An 18,502-nucleotide genomic window follows, 5' to 3' on the forward strand; every position below is an offset into this window, starting at 1 on the left:
AAATCTATCACACACTTTTTACAATTTCCTCACTTTCGCACATTGAAGAATGATACTCTCACCACTAAGTTCACCCTTGTGAAGTTAGAAAGTTAAACCACAACACAAAAGGTTTTGCTATCAAAATGAACTCACAAAATAAAATTTCTCACTAGAACAAATTCAGTGCTAAATATTTTCGTACAATAACCTATAGAGGTCTTTTAATTATATAGAATATTTTGAGTGTTACTTACATAAGAAAATCCATACCAATCCCTGTTAAACAACAATAAAACAAGTTGAATACAATAGAATAATAGTAAATAAGGTAAACATACTCTTGGCAACTAAGAATGCAATGTTTCAATCCAATCTAATATCCACGATTTAAGGGATTAGATAGGGATTATCTGATTCGATCCAAATTTTTTTCTCCAAATGATATAATCTTCATTGATGGGCTAGATATCATCCAAATAATCAACACAACCCATAAACATTGATGCGATTTCCCGAGACTTGGAATGTGCAGAAAATTGGTTGAATGCGAAGGATCGTCTTAAATGGTTCAAACAAGGGTGGAGACCTTTACCCAAAGCGCTTGAATGCTTTGAGGAACCGAATTTATAATAGAACTCGACCCGCTTAAACTTGACAAATGAACCTTGGTATACGAAGTTGCCACACTTCGGGATGGTGGATCGGAGTGATAAGACAATTGGTGAACACCACAAACTTGAAAAGTTTGATAAGTTCAAATTAAGTTTGGTTAAGAAGCTTGGAGAAAAGAATCTCACAAAATAAGTTCTATATTCAAAATGTTCTAAACTTACAAATGACAACTTACAAACTATTTATAGACTCCAAAATGACTAAACAAATTCAACATCAAAGATGTTCATACTAATAATTAAAATGTTCACACTAAGCATTAAAATGATGTTGATGAACATTGGTAAGTGCATGTATCAGTCGAATGGACATATTCCCATCTTAAATTCGTTCATGCTTCTTTAGCCAAGAAGAAACTCCATGTTCCATGAATGACCAGCTTTAATTCTTCTCTAATCCCCCATTGGCCATATGTTCAATGCATGACTCATGCACAACTTGATTGACACATTAAATGAACCTTGAGCACTTGAATGAGCAGCATGCATCTTAAAGATAAATCTCCCAATTCGGTTCATGCATGGATTTGTTCAATGACCAAAATAATGTGGCTTCTTCTCCCTTGGATGTTAATGAATATATCCATGCATGAATGTCACCCAAATGGTCATATTATGCCACTTTTCTTCCAACCGTCCTTGCATCACAATAATGGCAATGAATCCTTCATCCTTAAGAAACGTATGAAACATGAATTTGAGCAGCATTTGATTAGTCACAAAGCATCTTAATTGAAGGCTGATTCTTGAAAATTCTAGTTGCTTCAATGGTGCACGAATTCGGCAAGAAGAGGAGCACTCAAAGTTCCATACGGATGGTCACCTACATATATAAATGGACATAAGCCATTTGCAACAATCACCATCCATAATCGGTTAAGACACTTAACTAAACTAGACAATTGACTTAGACTCTAGACACATACGCACATAACACACATATGAACGAATGCTAAAATAATTCACATCATACTATAAAATCAATAACTTGAGATAAACATTCCATGCGCATGTAAATATGAACACAACTCATGCTAAAACTTATGAAACACAAACATATAATGCATGAAAAATCTGTGGATAAAACAAAATAATAATAACTTGACACCTAGTCACGTTGAAACATCAAAACATGAAAATATCAGACAAAACGCTTGTTTGAATAATTTCTTTTTAACTTAGGGCCCCTCTCACTTTGGCCAATCTTAATTCCTTCAATTTGAATCGCATGATGCGATCGGAATCACGTCAAATATGGTTCAATAAATTGTCAACAACATAAATATGGAAACTGCCTCAACCTACTGCAGTGATCTAGTGAGTGAGCACTCTATCAAATACACAATTACCTTTTCCATATTTTTTAACACTTAATAAAAATCATTAATTGCTTGAAGAATGCACTCAAATCTGAAGGCAACAAATCAAATATACTGCAAAAGAAAATGATTTTATGTTAGCATCAAGATTAATGGTTGTAAACCATTTATATAGATACACAATGAAATAAGCAAGAAAATAAATGATTGTAAATATGAACAATGTGAAAGGAAATTTAGAAACAAATATCTTATTGATTATTAGTAGACATATTTCCAGCTTGCTTGGGCAGGTGTCTGAACTCTTGCATATATAGAAGTGAAGCCAATCATATAAATTTGATATATATTTTTAAAGTTTGTATCTCTTCATTTATGATCTTAACTAGCATGGATGTGGTTGGGATCTCAGCTAACTCTGATTTAAGATATAAGTATAAGAATGTGTTCAACATAAATATATGTTCGAAAGTTTTCTTAGAAGTCATCCCATGTATATGTTCAAATATGTATTAATCAAGGTGTTGGATACAAATATTTAAATTCAAGTAACATAGATCAGAGTCAACTTCGACTCCTTCGATCACCCTATCTCCATTTCCAGCTACATAATGTTTTCTGAAGTAAAAAAAAAAAAAAAAAAAATTCTCTTTTGTTTTACCTGAAATATAGAGCAGAAGAACCTAACCTTCATCCTTCAAATAAACTTGGAGGAGAAAACTCAAACATCATGATTCAATGATATATTCCACCCCTTGCACACCAGCCTAAAGCCCAGCACTTGTCCAGTGTGCAAGAGATGGAATATAACATAAACCCATGTCAAACAACAATTTCTGGCAGGAAAAAAATGGCAAGGGGATGGGCAATTTATAATGATGCAAAAATGGAGTTGACTCAAAGTCGTTCATGCATCAAAAAAGTGAAAATAACTTGTCAGCCTTTACAAAATTCAGAAAAAAAGTCCGGGTTCTTGGTGGAACATGGGAAGTGCTCTGTGAGGTGGAAATCACCAAAGCCATTGACCCCTCCCTCCCCCAACTGCCCTGAAATCATCCAATGAAGGTGGCAGCGTCTTGGATCCATTTTATTTGTTCATGCGTTTGTTAACTGCAAAAATATTCTTCAGTATCAAAGGGATGTTGAGGTGTTAATGGCTGGCCAATAATTAAATGGTTAATGATCTTTCCGCTGTTTAGAAAAGTAGTCTTATAGTTTCAAGTTTCAACTTCCATAACATATTACTGGATATGATATTGTTGAGAATTCTAGTCTCAACTTCGTTCATGAATAGTGCAAATGCAGCCCCATCCATCTAAGCTTTTTAAAAGTAAAGAAGCGTCAATCTGGATATAAAGAAAGAGATAAACAATCAATATCGGGTTATTAATGCAAATTTATAGATGAAATCATTAGTGTTGTTTGTTAATAGAAAAGAAAAGTAAAGTAAAAGCCCAAATATATGGACTTTGGTGGTTTACTTTTGTCAACACCACAACCCCAACAAAAGCAAGAACCTTTCCAGCAAAGTAGCCCATTTTCTCAACCCCAACAACAGTCACAATTTCCACAATCACAACAACAGTTTCCGCAGCGTGCTTTTATTTTTACCAATGATAAGGCTCCTACCAATTACAGCGCCAAATGAAACCAGTATATGGACACCCTTACCAGGATTTTAAAAATGAAAGTATCTTGCAACAAAAATTAGTTTGCTCCTGTTGAGAATATTCGAAAGCTTGAATTATAATATATTTTTACTTAATGCTATATTATTTTGTTTCTTTTTGCAGAGGGTGTGGCTACATTCATAAGTATATAAATAAGCTCCTTCATGTATTATCTGAACTGTGTGTGGGTTATGTCTCTCTTGATTAAGATAATTTCTGCCTGTTCTTGTAGAAATCATCAAGGCCAAAATCTCAAACTGCGCAGCGTTAGTCATGGTTGGTTGAAAATGGAAATCCTGTAGCATATAAAGGGAGCTACGCATTTGATTTTGACATTCTCTGCTCAAGTTCTTGTGTTTTTAGCTCTGGACTTTAAGGATCGCCATAGGTTTGTTGTATGTATTATCCTGGAAAACAGCAGGTTAGCTTTATGAATAAAGGTGCTACAAGATCCTTAAGTAACATCGTAGACCACAATAGGTAGGAATTTTTTGAGAGAAGTAAGATCGGAAAGCCTTAAATCTTGACACATTAGAGCAAATCAATTTTAGCTCTGAATTTCTGATAGTCACTTGGCCTGTCATTATTACAATGCCTTTAGACATGATTCTAGTGTATAAGTTGACATTATTATATTATCGGTATTCCTGAGTCAGGTCCGGTCGAGTTTGAACTAACACATTTTATATTTGTCCATGTTTGGTCCGGCTTGAAATGTGACTAAAATTTTATCTAAACTCATTTATATTATTTTTAATTTATTAAAATTTCATATATAAGTATTTTAATATTTCCTTTAATATTTACTTTATAATATTATATATTACTGTAGATTTAATTTTTATCTATTATAAATAATATAATATATTATAAATATAAGCTAAGTTCATGTTTAAATATCCATTTTTAAATGGGTTTAAATTTTTTTTGGTAAGGCCATTTTTTGGGCCAAATAACTTTGTTGAAACCCATCCTATATAGGGGTGACCAAATGAAGAATTCAAATTCCGAATTATTCTTTTTTTCGAGCAAATTTGAATAAATAAGTCAATTCCTCGAGTTCTAGTTGAGTTAAATTTTTACAACTCAAATATTCGAAAAATCGATTATGCAAACCGACGTCATTTTGGTTTAAAAGATATTTGAAAAATAACATGTAACAATTATAATAATAGTTTAATAGAAAGATATTTAAACTAAATTAATAAATATATTTAATAATAGTAATTAAAAATAAATTTTGAAATTGACTTTCTTTTCAAAACAAACCCAAAAAGCATTTTTACTTACACGAAACAAATATTTTTCAACTACACTAAATAAATAACAAATAGATAAAAAAAACAATTTTAAGGGTACTTGCTTTACTCAATATAAACTTATAGAGATTTTTAAAAATAATAACATAATATTATATTACCTTATCATTAATTAACAATTTTAAGAATGCTTACTTCATTCAAAGATAAACTTATAGAAAAATTTTAAAAATTAATATCATAATATTATATTACTTCATTATTAATTAACGTATCTTTGATCGGTCTCGATGTTATTGTTGTTCAAATATTATTTGATATTGCCTATTTGAAGAACTATGACTTTACTTATAATTATAATTATCATATTTTTTTCTATATTTTATCCTTCGACTTCTATCAAAGTAATAACTCTATTTTAAAAATTCTAAATTAAATTATTATGGGGATAACTTATATTAGAATGATCCTAAAAGTATAGTTTCTAGGCACTAATAAAATAGTGTCAAATTATTAAATTTTAAAGATAACAAAGTATTATTATACACTCATGTATATCTATCATCTCCTTCAACTTAATTTAATTTTAATTAAATTACTTAAAATAATTAATTTTTAAATTATAAACAAACTGTTATGATTATCCTATTAAGTGGATGTCCATCAAGATCAAAATAAGTTTTGATGTACCTTAAATTCTAATAGTCATTAGAGGAAGATCTCTACTTCATTTATACTTCTTATGCCTATAAACAGAGACTTTGGAGAAGCTTTGTAAATATTCTGATTGATCAATAAAATATGATCTCTATTTGCTTTTCCATTCTCTTTGTTCTTTACTCTTTGTCTATTTATTTTATAACATTTTATCAGCATTATTCTCTTTTAATTGTTTTTCTCCATAAGTCACAAAAATATCTTAAAATTTGCTATTGCCAATTGCCTCTTGGAGTTGCTGCTATTTCAATTGAGGCCTGCGTACTATGGGTAATTATTAGAGCCTTTAACCACTCAGCCAGGGTAATAACGATAGTGTTAAAGAATTTCAAGTGTATTTAACTATGATTTATTTATTATATCATTTTTATTATAATTGGAGACTAATCATGACAACATGAGTAGATTGATTTTGATTTCAAATCCATATATGTTTTGCGATGATGATTATGAAATAAAGAATCAATAGAGGTATTTATAAGTTCATCCTAGTAAATCTATTGCATTCCTCGAAATGAACGCAAAAGAAAATATAAACCAATATTATTCCAATATTTGGTAGTACAAAACTAGTCGAAAGCTCTAGAAGAGCTAATATATTAATATCTTGTAATGGTTAACCCATTAGTTTTAAAAGATATTTATAATGGATATTATATTGAGATTGTGAATGAAAATAAATATCTATTTTGAAAGGATAAAAAAAAGGGAGATTAGTTATTGATTACTCTTGTTATTAAATTGAATTGATTGTGATTATCTTTATGAGCTTCTTTTGTCATCATCCCCATTAAGGGTTTGAAAGTAAAATATTTGACTGTAAAAGATCTATTTATGAGCAACAGAATATTGTAATCCTATATAAAGCTTGTTATGGTTGGATGCACTTGAAGTTGCAAAAATTTTTTAAACTGTGAGTATAACTCTACAGTATTCAGAATAAGTTCTCAATTAAAATTACGTGGAAAAATATTTTTAATGAGAACCTTGCAAGAGAGAGCTTATTCAATTTTTCATGTTTCAAATATGCTCCTACGGTAGTCATATCATGAAAAAGAATTTTACTTATGATTGAACAAAACTTTTTAACCACGAAACCTAACCATTCCCTAAAGAAAATGTAATAATATGTAATAAATTCGAAAGACATAATCTTGACATGGATGTAGTAAATTGGACTATAATAATAGTCATGTGGGATGGTCGCAATAAATTTTCTCACCACTAGAAGTGAAAAAGTGAAGAAAGCAAGAAAATAACAAGAATTTCCAAGAACTTTTTAAGAAGAGAGACAATTTATTTATGAAGAGTCATTGGTTATGTACCTATTGTACACTTGGAAAATAAGATACATTCTCAAAGTTTGCTATGAATAGATTTTGATTGGATTCAAAGTCTACTACTGAGGTTTGATTTGCTTACTTCTTATTGTCAAGACTCAACATAGAACAAAAAAAAGGTATGTCTCTAAATATTAAATTAACTTGATATATGATTTAAATATTTTGATATGGTCTTCTTTTTAAGTGTTGATTACATGTGTTAAATATTGTTTTAAGCATCTCATTTGTTCATGAAAATGAATATTAACTGATTTATTTATGTCGCTATAGTAAGTTTAATAATTAAAAATATATTTGACTAAAATTTTCACGCTCATGTCACATCGAGGTACTATAGAAGAAAAAATTGCAAAATCTGATCCAATTTATCGTAATTGATTAGTTAACAAGGTGGTTAACCGTATTCTAAAACACGAAAAAAAAATCATTGGCTTATTAAATTATCTATCGAGCCTTGAAAAAGATTCAACAAAAGACAGAAATAATCCACTATCTGTTTTACGTCAAGCAATACGTGGAGTAACTCCCGATATAGCAGTAAAAGCAAGACGTATAGGCGGATCGACTCATCAAGTTCCCATTGAAATAGGATCCACACAAGGAAAAGCACTTGCCATTCGTTGGTTATTAGGGGCATCCCGCAAATGTCCGGGTCGAAATATGGCTTTCAAATTAAGTTTCAAATTAGTGGATGCTACCAAAGGGAGTGGCGATGCCATACGTAAAAATGAAGAGACTCATAGAATGGCAGAGGAAACATCTTACAATTTCTTCCAGAAACGCGATGTAAATCTCGGATCTCTATCTAAAACAATAGAAACAAGTACTCCGTGCAATCTTACAATCTGAGAGATGTACAACTCAGCAAGTTTATCAAGTGAATAATCCGTGTGTATCAGAATGAAATGAGCCAATTTAGTCAGTCTATCAACAACCACCCATATCGCATCTTTCTTAAGGGGAGACAAGGGCAAACCCAATACAAAATCCATCGTGATTCTGTCCCATTTCCACTCGAGAATCATAATCGGCTGTAACAATCCAAATGGTACTTGATGCTCAGCTTTGACTTGCTGACAAATTAAACATCTAGAAATAAACTATGAGATGTTACGTTTCATACCAGACCACCAATAAAGCTATTTCAGATCGTTATACATTTTCGTACTTCCCAGATGAACAGATAACCTACTATTATGAGCTTCATTTAAAATCATCTGAATCAAGTCTAATTTTTTTGGAACAAATAATTGACCTCTGAATCTCAAACAATAATCAGAATCAACTCGAATCTCTGAATCAGAATTCAAATCACATTGAGCCTGTTTTACTAACAATTCATTATCAACTTTTTGAGCTTCGCAAATCTTCTGTATAAATAACAGTCTTGCTTTCAACTCATCTACAATCTAGTTGTCATCAGATAGAGCCAATTGAGTATTCATCGCACGTAGGGCAAACAAAGATTTTCGACTCAAAGCATTAGCAACGATATTGGCCTTTCTCAGATAATAATCAATCACTAACTCATAATCTTTTAGTAATTCAAGCCACCTTTATTGTCGTAAATTCATATCTTTCTGAGTCATCAAATATTTCAAACTATTGTGATCAGAATAAACATGACATTTCTCACCGAATAGATAGTGGCGCCAAATCTTCAACGCGAACACGATAGCTGCTGATTCTAAATCATGCGTTGGATAATTCTTTTCATACAGCTTTAATTGTCTTGAGGCATAAGCTATGACTTTGCCTTCCTGCATCAAAACATAGCCCAGACCATTCAACGATGCATCACTATTGATTACGAATTCTTTACCCAATTCTGGCTGAACTAACACTAGAGCTTCAGCTAATAAAGCTTTTAACTGATCAAAACTTTTCTGGCACTTGTTCGACCACTCGAACTTAATATCTTTCTAAAGTAGTCTCGTCAACGGATTCGTAATCATCAAGAAACCTTGTAACAACCTGGTTTAGACCCTAGTCGAAACAGTGGTTTCAAGACCACAAATCTGAGTCAGAAAAATATTTTAATATTATATTCTATGTTTACAACATGTTAATTAATATGTGTGAAATTTTTGTGATTTAATTTTATCGTTTGAGTGTCCGATTTGATAAAATGACTTAATCGCGTAAAATGCAAGAGTGACTTGATATTTGTTAAAGTGTTATATTGCTAAGGTTTTTATTATGTGGAATCCTTATGATGTAATTTAACCATTAGAAATATGCACGAACAAATATGGACAACCATTATATAGTTTATAATTAAATATTTAAGGTTAAAATAGTAAAAATTAAATTAATATGTAATAAAATAAAATAAAATAAAACATGATAATGGATGATTCTTTCATCCTTGTTGCCAAAACTTTAAAATAAAAAGAAAGAAAAGAAGCAAGCTAGGTTCGGCCATTGCTATCTTTGATTAAGGTATGTTAGTTGATAGGTTTTTGATAATTTTTACGTTTTTGAAATCGTTGCTTCATGTTTTAGCTAGCCTATGCTTTAATTTTTTGAATTGATGATGAATTTGAGATTTGCCATTGTTGATAGCTTGATGATTTTTGTAACACCCCAAACCCGGCCTGGAAGTTTGGCTCGAATCTGGCGTATCACATTGAAGTGTTTTTCGAAAACCATTTTCCATTAAAAACCTTTCTTAATAATTAAAAACTTATGCCCTTTTTAAACCTTGTTAGAAAACCTCAGCTGAATAATATTCTTAACAATTTGTAAAAATCTTGGTAGTTGCGGAAGCTTAATTTAAAAACAATTGCGGATACGTGATGTTTTGAGCAACAGTAGTTGCTTTGGAAAACTGTGTTCTAATACTAGAAAATTATAAGAACAATAAATAAAATTCCAAATTTGAAATCTAGAAAATTACAACGACTTTACTACAACCCACATAAAAACATTTAAAAGTAATAATAAAAACTGTAACATAAACAGTGTGTGTGGTTTCCTCCGAGCCCCTCGCAGCTCCGATTCGTTTAAGGCTGGAAATTACCTTAAAGGTTAATAAACGGGGTGAGTTTATGAAAACTCAGTGTGAAATCCCCTACTATATAAAAGGAACAGTACCAGATGGGTTTTAGCCCATTACAGAATAAGAAACATTATCAGAACTAGAATTAAAATGAGAATCAAAATTAGAATCAGAATCAGGTGATAGAATCGTAATCGAATTAGGTAATGTAATCGTAATTAGTATCGTAATGTAATCGTAATCGAATGTGAATGCAATCCCAACCCAATCCAGCCGTATACACCCCCGTACTAACTTTACACCATGTGGGGAGACAACTCGACCAACCCATCTGCTACACATCATAGAATTTGCAGCATGGCTGCCAGAACAGATATTGTGACAGAGTCACCAGATGCAGATATTTGTGGCATAGCCACCAGAATCAGATAATGTGGCAAAGCCACTTAATAGAATACGTGGCACAAAGCCATCGATAACTATAATAACTTTGGCACATAGCCATCAGTGACGGTAATATAACTAGCACACAGCCTTCGGTAAATATGATCGACACAGAGTCGTCAACAAATATGTTAGGCACATAGCCACAGGTAAATACGTTTGGCACGAAGCCATAGTCAAGATGGCACAAAGCCATATTTAGGTTGGCACAGAGCCATCGATAACGGGTCTATAATCGACACAAAGCCCACAATATCGATACGAAGCCCACAATAACTGCACACAGCCTTCAGTAACATGATCGGCACTCAGCCATCAATCGATCCACAGTTGTCTCGGGCGACCCGTGCGACCTTAACAGATCAGATCTTCCTCCGTATGAAATCCCAACCCATGCAACATGTCATGTATGCAGAATGTCATGCCCATATTTAAATCAAACCATCACAGTCAAGTCATTCATATCACCAACATATATTCACAATCAAATCCGTCAACTACACAATCCATGTCAGTCACTTGCCCACAAGGGCAAAACAGTCATTTAACACCCTAGGGGCAAAACTCGGTAATTCTACCCTACAGAGGTATTTTGGTATTTCTACCCTACAAGGGTATTTTGGTAATTCTATCCTACAGGGGTATTTCAGTAATTCTACCTTACAGGGGTATTTCGATATTTCTACCCTACAAGGGTATTTCGGTATTTCTACCCTACAAGGGTATTTCGATAATTCTACCTTACAGGGGTATTTCAGTAATTCTATCCTACAGGGGTATTTCGGTATTTCTACCCTACAAGGGTATTTTGGTATTTCTACCCTACAAGGGTATTTCGGTAATTCTACCTTACAGGGGTATTTCAATAATTCTACCCTACAGGGGTATTTCAGTATTTCTACCCTACAAGGGTATTTTAGTAATTCTACCCTACAAGTGTATTTCAGTAATTTTACCCTACAGGGGTATTTCGATAATTCTACCTTACAGGGGTATTTCGGTAATTCTATCCTACAAGGGTATTTCAGTAATTTTGTAAATTGAGGGTAAAACGATAATTTTGTAATTTGGGGGTACTTTGGTAATTTTACAAGTCGAAGGTATTTTCGTAATTTTACAAATCAGGGTATTTCAGTAATTTTGCAAATTAAAGGTATTTCGGTAATTTTACAAATTGAGGGTATTTCAGTAATTTTACAATCGACGGTATTTCAGTAATTTTACAAATCGAGGATATTTGGGTAATTTTATAAACTGGGGGTACTTTGGTAATTTTACAATTGGGGGTATTTCAGTAATTTGATAAACTAAAGTATTCTGAACAGGGATAACAATACGAATGGGCCTAAAGCCCTTCTCGGCCCAAATAGGCCCACGCGCTCGTGTAGCCCTTTTAGCCCAAATCTAGCCACAGATATGAGATTCACCTAGCCTAGTCCAATATTTACTACACAATCAAACAACTTATCCAATTGGGCCCGTAGTCCCATTGGGCCAACATGGCCCCTTTTGACCCATCGCAGCCCGAAGTAGCCATCCTACAGCTAGAGTAGTGAGAAATACACACTTGATAGGAGACTGGAGTTAATCCGCGCTCCGAGCACTCTTAGTCGGCGTCCAACCCAAACGAGCACGCCATAAAGCGAAAGGGATCAGCCAAGAAAGGTACCTTTACTCTCATCATGGTTCTCTCTATTTAAAGCCAGCTTCGCTTCCACTCTTATGTTAACTTCCCGATGTGGGATCCCTCCATCATCAGAGTTTAAATTCAACACCAACTCTTGCCGCCCCTTGTTAGCAAAATAAATGCTCTTTGATTGCCATGAGTTTCGAACCTTAGACCTCCTTGCCAACTCTATGACGCCACCTTCCTACCTCTTATGTGGCACTACTTTGCCACTAGACCACAAGGCTTTTTGTGGCACAATTTCCCCACCAATATTCTTAAGGCCTACCTACTACACCCAGGGTTTGATTCACCTTAAACCAAAATTTTTGCTAGAGTCCAAATTTGAACCCAGGACTTCTCCAACACTTCTCAGCACACTTCACCACTAAAACAAGCCTTCATTAACAAAATTTACGTGCACAACAAAATATTATAAGCTGCCTTCAACCGCTCCCATGCTCAAGGCCCAAAACTTCTAGACCCAAATTTAGGGTTTTACAATTTTTGTGTTTGATGATGAAAAATAAATATATGTTGTTAGATTATCGTGTTTAATTAAGTGATTTTTAGTAAAAAAGCCTATTTAGGATTAAATTGTGAATTTTGTAAATTGAGGGGTCAAAATATAAAATAAATGGGCTACTAGAGACCTTAGTTAAATTCGGTCAAGCTTAGGTGTGGTGAAATTTTGAATACTTTGTGTTTTATGAAATAAGGACAAAATTGTGAAAAAATGTAAAATGTTGGGGGCTAAAGTGCAAATTGCCCTTTTATGTGTTTTTGGATGAATTTGAGTACATATGTGATTAAATAAGTTAATTTATATTAATTTAGATCAAGAAAAGAGGAAATCAGATTTGGATCGGGGGAAATCAAAAGTTGTCGAATAGCCGTTTCGGTCCATTTGTCTCCGTACACGGTAAGTTCATAAGTAAATAATTGTTGTTAAATTCATATGAAAATATATTTAATTGTGCCGAATTGAATTTTTGTAACTATGTATGTGTATGCTGAATTGATATAAGTATGGGAGAAGTAACTACGAGCTTGAAACGATCGAATTGCAACATTCGAAAGTCTCGTACGAACCATAGGAATAGTTAGGATAAATATGTCATGGCATAGGATTTCGATATGTGATTTTGTGTAAGACCATGTCTGGGACGTTGGCATCAATTTGAGATTTACGTGTAAGACCATGTATGGGACATTGGCATCGTATATGATTTTGTGTAAGACCCTGTCTGGGACAGTGGCATTGATATTTGATTACATGTAAGAGCTCGTCTGGGACGTTGGCATTGTACGAGCTTTTCGAGCTATCCGAGTATCCTTATTTATTCTGAATGGTTCAACGGGCAATGTTGAGTTAAGATCGAATTTGAAATTGAGCTAAATGGTTCAGGTACGTACGAAGTTAAATGTTCATGAAAATAAGGTAAGTATAGTACTTGAGATGATGATATGAACTATGCATGTTAAAGGTGTGACCATTATGTACATGAGATTGTTCATATTCAATCATGTTGAAATAATCATGCTAATGTTCATTTGATATTTTTTTTGCTTATGACTTACTAAACTATTTAAACTTACTATGTGTGTATTTTTTCTTTGTTTTATAGATTTTGGAAAGCTAGTTATGAGCTTGGGGATCACCAAGGAAGTTAGTCACACTATCGATCGCTATTTCGATATTTTAAAAGTTTGAACTTTGAACCTATGGCATGTATAGGCTAGTATTTGTTTTGGTTGATCTTGAAATTTGTATATATTTAGCCATGAGAAAATGGCTTGATCTTAATGCTAATGATTTAATATTTAAGTAATTTTGATCATGGTATATGTGTGTGGTATGCTTAGTATATGAATTCGGTATGATGTAATGATAAATATATATGGCTTATGATTAGTTCTTTTTGGTAAGCATGGTATATGGATGATGGATGTGTTTTGGTTGTGGTTTGTTAATAATGTTAATGATGGTGATTTTCGGTCATGTATTAACTTAATTTTTAAGTATGATTTATGGTATAATTTGTATGATGGAATGGTCTTGAGATTTGGCTTGATTAAATAGGTAAAATGCTAAGTATATTAAAGATGATGTAATAGTTATTTCGGCTTATGTGATGTAGATATAAATATGGTTATTTTGAGTTGGTTTGTAATGGTATGATTGCATAGATGAATTAGTTTGGAAATGGTGGATAATATGTACATGAATATTCGACTAGGGCTTAAGGTTCATTTTGATAAGTATGAAATATAGGTATTTGGTATGTATATATATATTGTTGATGCCATATGCATTGGTCATTTTTTTTATGATTTGTAATGGTAAAAATAAATTTGTATCACTTTGTGTTATTTATATAAGTGGTTGTATGTTTGGCCATGGTAATTGGCTATCTAGGTTTGGTTTATAATGGCAAGAATGTGTATGTTTTTAATTGTTATATGGAAGTTAATTTGCATGACTGATTATATAATGAATTGATTGGTTGTGTAAATGCATTATAGGCATATTACTTAGCATGAAAATTGGGTTATACTTGATAAGTTATATGCGTATATGACTAGTATGTTTAAAAGTTAAACTCAACCATTTTGTGTAGTTGATATTATCGCATATGTTAATATACAAAAAGCCATATGATATGATTTATTTGGTTCAATATGCCATGAATAGAGTGATGAAGAAAAATGTTTGATTTTCATTAGGTAATCAAATACCATTAAGGTGATGCTTTTATGATTCGAAGTATATATATGCTCTATGACTTTGAGATTTGATTCGTATATGCATTATTATTATTAACAATGTATGTTTGAAATTTGACCAGCCATTTGCTTTATATATATTAATATGATCTGTGTGAATATGTGTATGTTCAAAAGCTGTGATTTGTTAGGTAATGCCTTGTAACTCCAAACCAGCGACGGATACGGGTTAGGGGTGTTACATTTGATTGGTATTAGAGCTACGGTTTAGTCGGTTCTAGGACTAACGTAGCGCGTGTGAGTCTAGCTATACATGCCATATTGATATACTGTGATAGTGCGATGATTCCTGACAATTAAAATATGTTTTTATATAGTAAATGGATCCCAATAGAGCCATAGCAGATTACGTGGAAAGTAATGCACCCGCTTTTGCTCAAGGGGCATGCAATCTGATTCTAGACCTATTACGAGTAACCACGAGGGAGATGCTAAACAAGCCTTCTTCCAGATGATGAATGATTGGTTCACACAATATATCCGTACAAATTCGGCTGTTCAACCACCCCCATCCTCACCTAATCCTTCTAAGACACTTATGATACCTCAAGTTATTGATCTGATGAGATTAAATAAGTCGCCGGTTGATAAAATCAAAAAATATTGGGCCAAAGAGTTCAGAGCTACTATTGATGATGATGTTGAGCAAGCTGAATTCTGGCTTGATAATACGATCCGTGTGTTCGAAGAATTATCCTGTACCCCTGATGAGTGTATAAAATGTGTTGTATCCTTGTTACAAGACACCGTATATCACTGGTGGAATACACTAGTATTGGAGATTCCAAAAGAATGGGTTACCTGGGAGTTCTTTCAGATTGAATTTCAAAAGAAATATATCAGTTAGCGATTTGTTGGTCAAAAACGGAAAGAATTTCTCGATTTAAAATAGGGTCGCATGATAGTTACAGAATACGAACAGGAATTTGTGAGATTTAGCATATATATCCGGGAATATGTAGCAACTAAAGCAATAATGTGTAAAAGATTCGAAGACAGGTTGAATGAAGATATTAAGCTGTTAGTCAGGATTCTTGAAATAAAAGAGTTCGTGGTACTAGTCAAGCGAGCATGTAAAGCTGAAGAGCTCGGGAAAGAGAAAAGAAAGGCTGACTTTGAAGCTAGAGATTCACGAAAAAGATCATCGAGTAAGTCATTTCAGTCAGCATCAAAGAAATTCCGAGATGACTTTAGCCTTTCAAAACCTACTGTAGACTATTTTAGACGTGATTGAGACAGACCACCTGTGAACTCGAGAGCTACCTCAGTAGCTAGTGTTGGTAACATTCGACCGAACCAACCTGAGTGCAAACATTATGGTAAATGACATCCCGAAAATTGTAGATTGAATGTTCGGGTTTGTTTTAAATGTGGATCGATGGATCACTTCATTCGTGAATGCCCTAAGTTAGATGAGCAAAACATAGTACAAAATACGAGATAAAGTAACATATCAGCTCGGGTAGACCACCTAGGAACACGGGTAATGTGAGTGGCAGCCAGTAGGGAACTAAAGACATGGCTGTTAGATCTGAGGCTCGCGCACCTACCAGAGCTTATGCTATCCGCGCTCGTGAAGAAGCTTCTTCTCCAAACGTGATTACTGGTACTTTCACTTTTTATGATACTAGTGTTATTACATTGATAGATCCTGGATTGACTCATTCTTATGTATGTGAGACTTTAGTATCCAGTAAGAATTTACCTGTAGAGTCTACTGAATTTGTGATTAGAGTATCGAACCCCTTAGGCCAGTGTGTCTTGGTTGATAAAGCATGTAAGAATTGCCTGTTGATGATTTGAGATTTATGTTTTTCGGCTGATTTGATGTTGCTGCCATTCGATGAATTTGATATAATTCTAGGCATGGATTGGCTAACGTTGCATGATGCTATTGTGAACTGCAAATGGAAGACTATTAATTTACGATGCCAGAATAATGAAATAATTTGGATTGAGTCTAATGATCTGAATGGTTTATCGACAGTCATTTCTTCAATATTAGCTTAAGAATATATGAGAAAGGGTTTTGAAGCTTACTTTGCCTATGTACTCAATTCTAAAGTGACTAAAAAGAAGATTGAATCAGTACCAGTCGTGTGCGAGTATCCGAATGTGTTTCCTGAAGAATTACCAGGTTTGCCACTGATCCGAGAGGTAGATTTTGGCATTGAGTTAGTGCCGGGGACAACTCTGATTTTGATATCTCTGTATAGAATGACACCGACTGAATCAAAAGAATTGAAAGCTCAGTTGCAAGAATTGACAGATAGAGGTTTCGTACGACCGAGATTTTCTCCCTGGGGTGCATCAGTTTTGTTTGTGAAAAAGAAATACGGAACTATGAGAATGTGCATCGACTATTGACAAATAAATAAAGTGAACATAAAGAATAAATATCCTCTGCCACGTATAGATGATTTGTTCAATCAGTTGAAATGGGCTACAGTGTTTTCAAAGATTGATTTGAGATCGGGTTACAATCAGCTGTGAGTGAAAGACTCCGATGTGCCGAAAACTGCTTTCCGAACGAGGTACAGACATTATGAGTTTTTGGTTATGCCTTTCGGACTAACAAATACACTTGCTGCTTTTTTGGATCTAATGAATCAGATCTTTAGACCATATTTGGATCAATTTGTAGTTGTGTTTATAGATGACATTTTGATCTATTCCCATGATGAATCCGAACATGCTGAACATTTGAGAGCAGTGCTACAAACTTTGCGTGATAAGCAGTTGTATGTAAAGTTCAGTAAATGTGAGTTTTGGTTACGATAAGTCAATTTTCTAGGACATATTGTATCAGCATCGGGTATTCGGGTTGATTCGAGCAAGATTTTGACTATACTAGATTGGAAGCCTCTGAGAAATGTATACGAAGTCTAAAGTTTTCTAGGACTCGCTGGTTATTACAGACGGTCTATGATTACAACTCCGATGACGAGACTACTTCAGAAACATGTTAAGTTCGAGTGGACAGACAAGTGCCAAAAAAGTTTTGATCAGTTGAAAGTTTTGTTGACCGAAGCTCTAGTGCTAGTTCAACCAGAGTCGGGTAAAGAATTTGTAATTTATAGTGATGCATCTTTGAATGGTCTGTGCTATATTTTGATGCAATAAGGCAAAGTCATAGCATATGCCTCGAGACAGTTAAAGCCACATGAAAAGAAGTATCTAACACACGATCTGAAAATTGGCAGCTATTGTGTTTGCATTGAAGATTTGGCGCCATTATTTGTTCGGTGAGAAATGTCACATTTATTCCTATCACAAAAGCTTAAAATATTTGATGACTCAGAAAGATCTAAATCTACGGCAGCGAAGATGGTTAGAGTTGTTAAAGGATTACGAGCTAGTGGGTGACTACCATCCGGGGAAAGCCAATGTTGTTGCTGATACTTTGAGTAGTAAATCTTTGTTTACTTTACGTGCGATGAGTACTCAATTAGCTCTATCTAATTACAATTTTATTATAGCTGAATTGAAAATGAGACCGTTATTTATATAGTAGTTTTACGTCAGAAAGTTGATAATGAATTGTTAACAAAACGGGCTCAATGTGATTTGAACACTGATTCAGAATTTTCGATTGACGCTAATGATAGTCTAAGATTCAGAGGTCGAATTTGTGTTCCAAGAA

At 33.6% G+C, this 18,502-nt stretch overlaps 1 long non-coding RNA gene across 1 annotated transcript; it reads right to left on the bottom strand.

Moving 5' to 3' along the window:
* Window positions 1–1,287: 1,287 nt before the first annotated feature.
* LOC128283442 (uncharacterized) lies at window positions 1,288–2,807 on the bottom strand. Its single transcript, XR_008273786.1, has 3 exons — window positions 2,634–2,807; window positions 2,003–2,086; window positions 1,288–1,476 (listed from the first exon to the last, which is right to left on the bottom strand). It is a non-coding gene; the product is annotated as an uncharacterized LOC128283442 (long non-coding RNA).
* Window positions 2,808–18,502: the final 15,695 nt, after the last annotated feature.

Source organism: Gossypium arboreum, chromosome 11 (assembly GCF_025698485.1).
Source record: "Gossypium arboreum isolate Shixiya-1 chromosome 11, ASM2569848v2, whole genome shotgun sequence".
Taxonomy (NCBI): Eukaryota; Viridiplantae; Streptophyta; class Magnoliopsida; order Malvales; family Malvaceae; genus Gossypium; species Gossypium arboreum.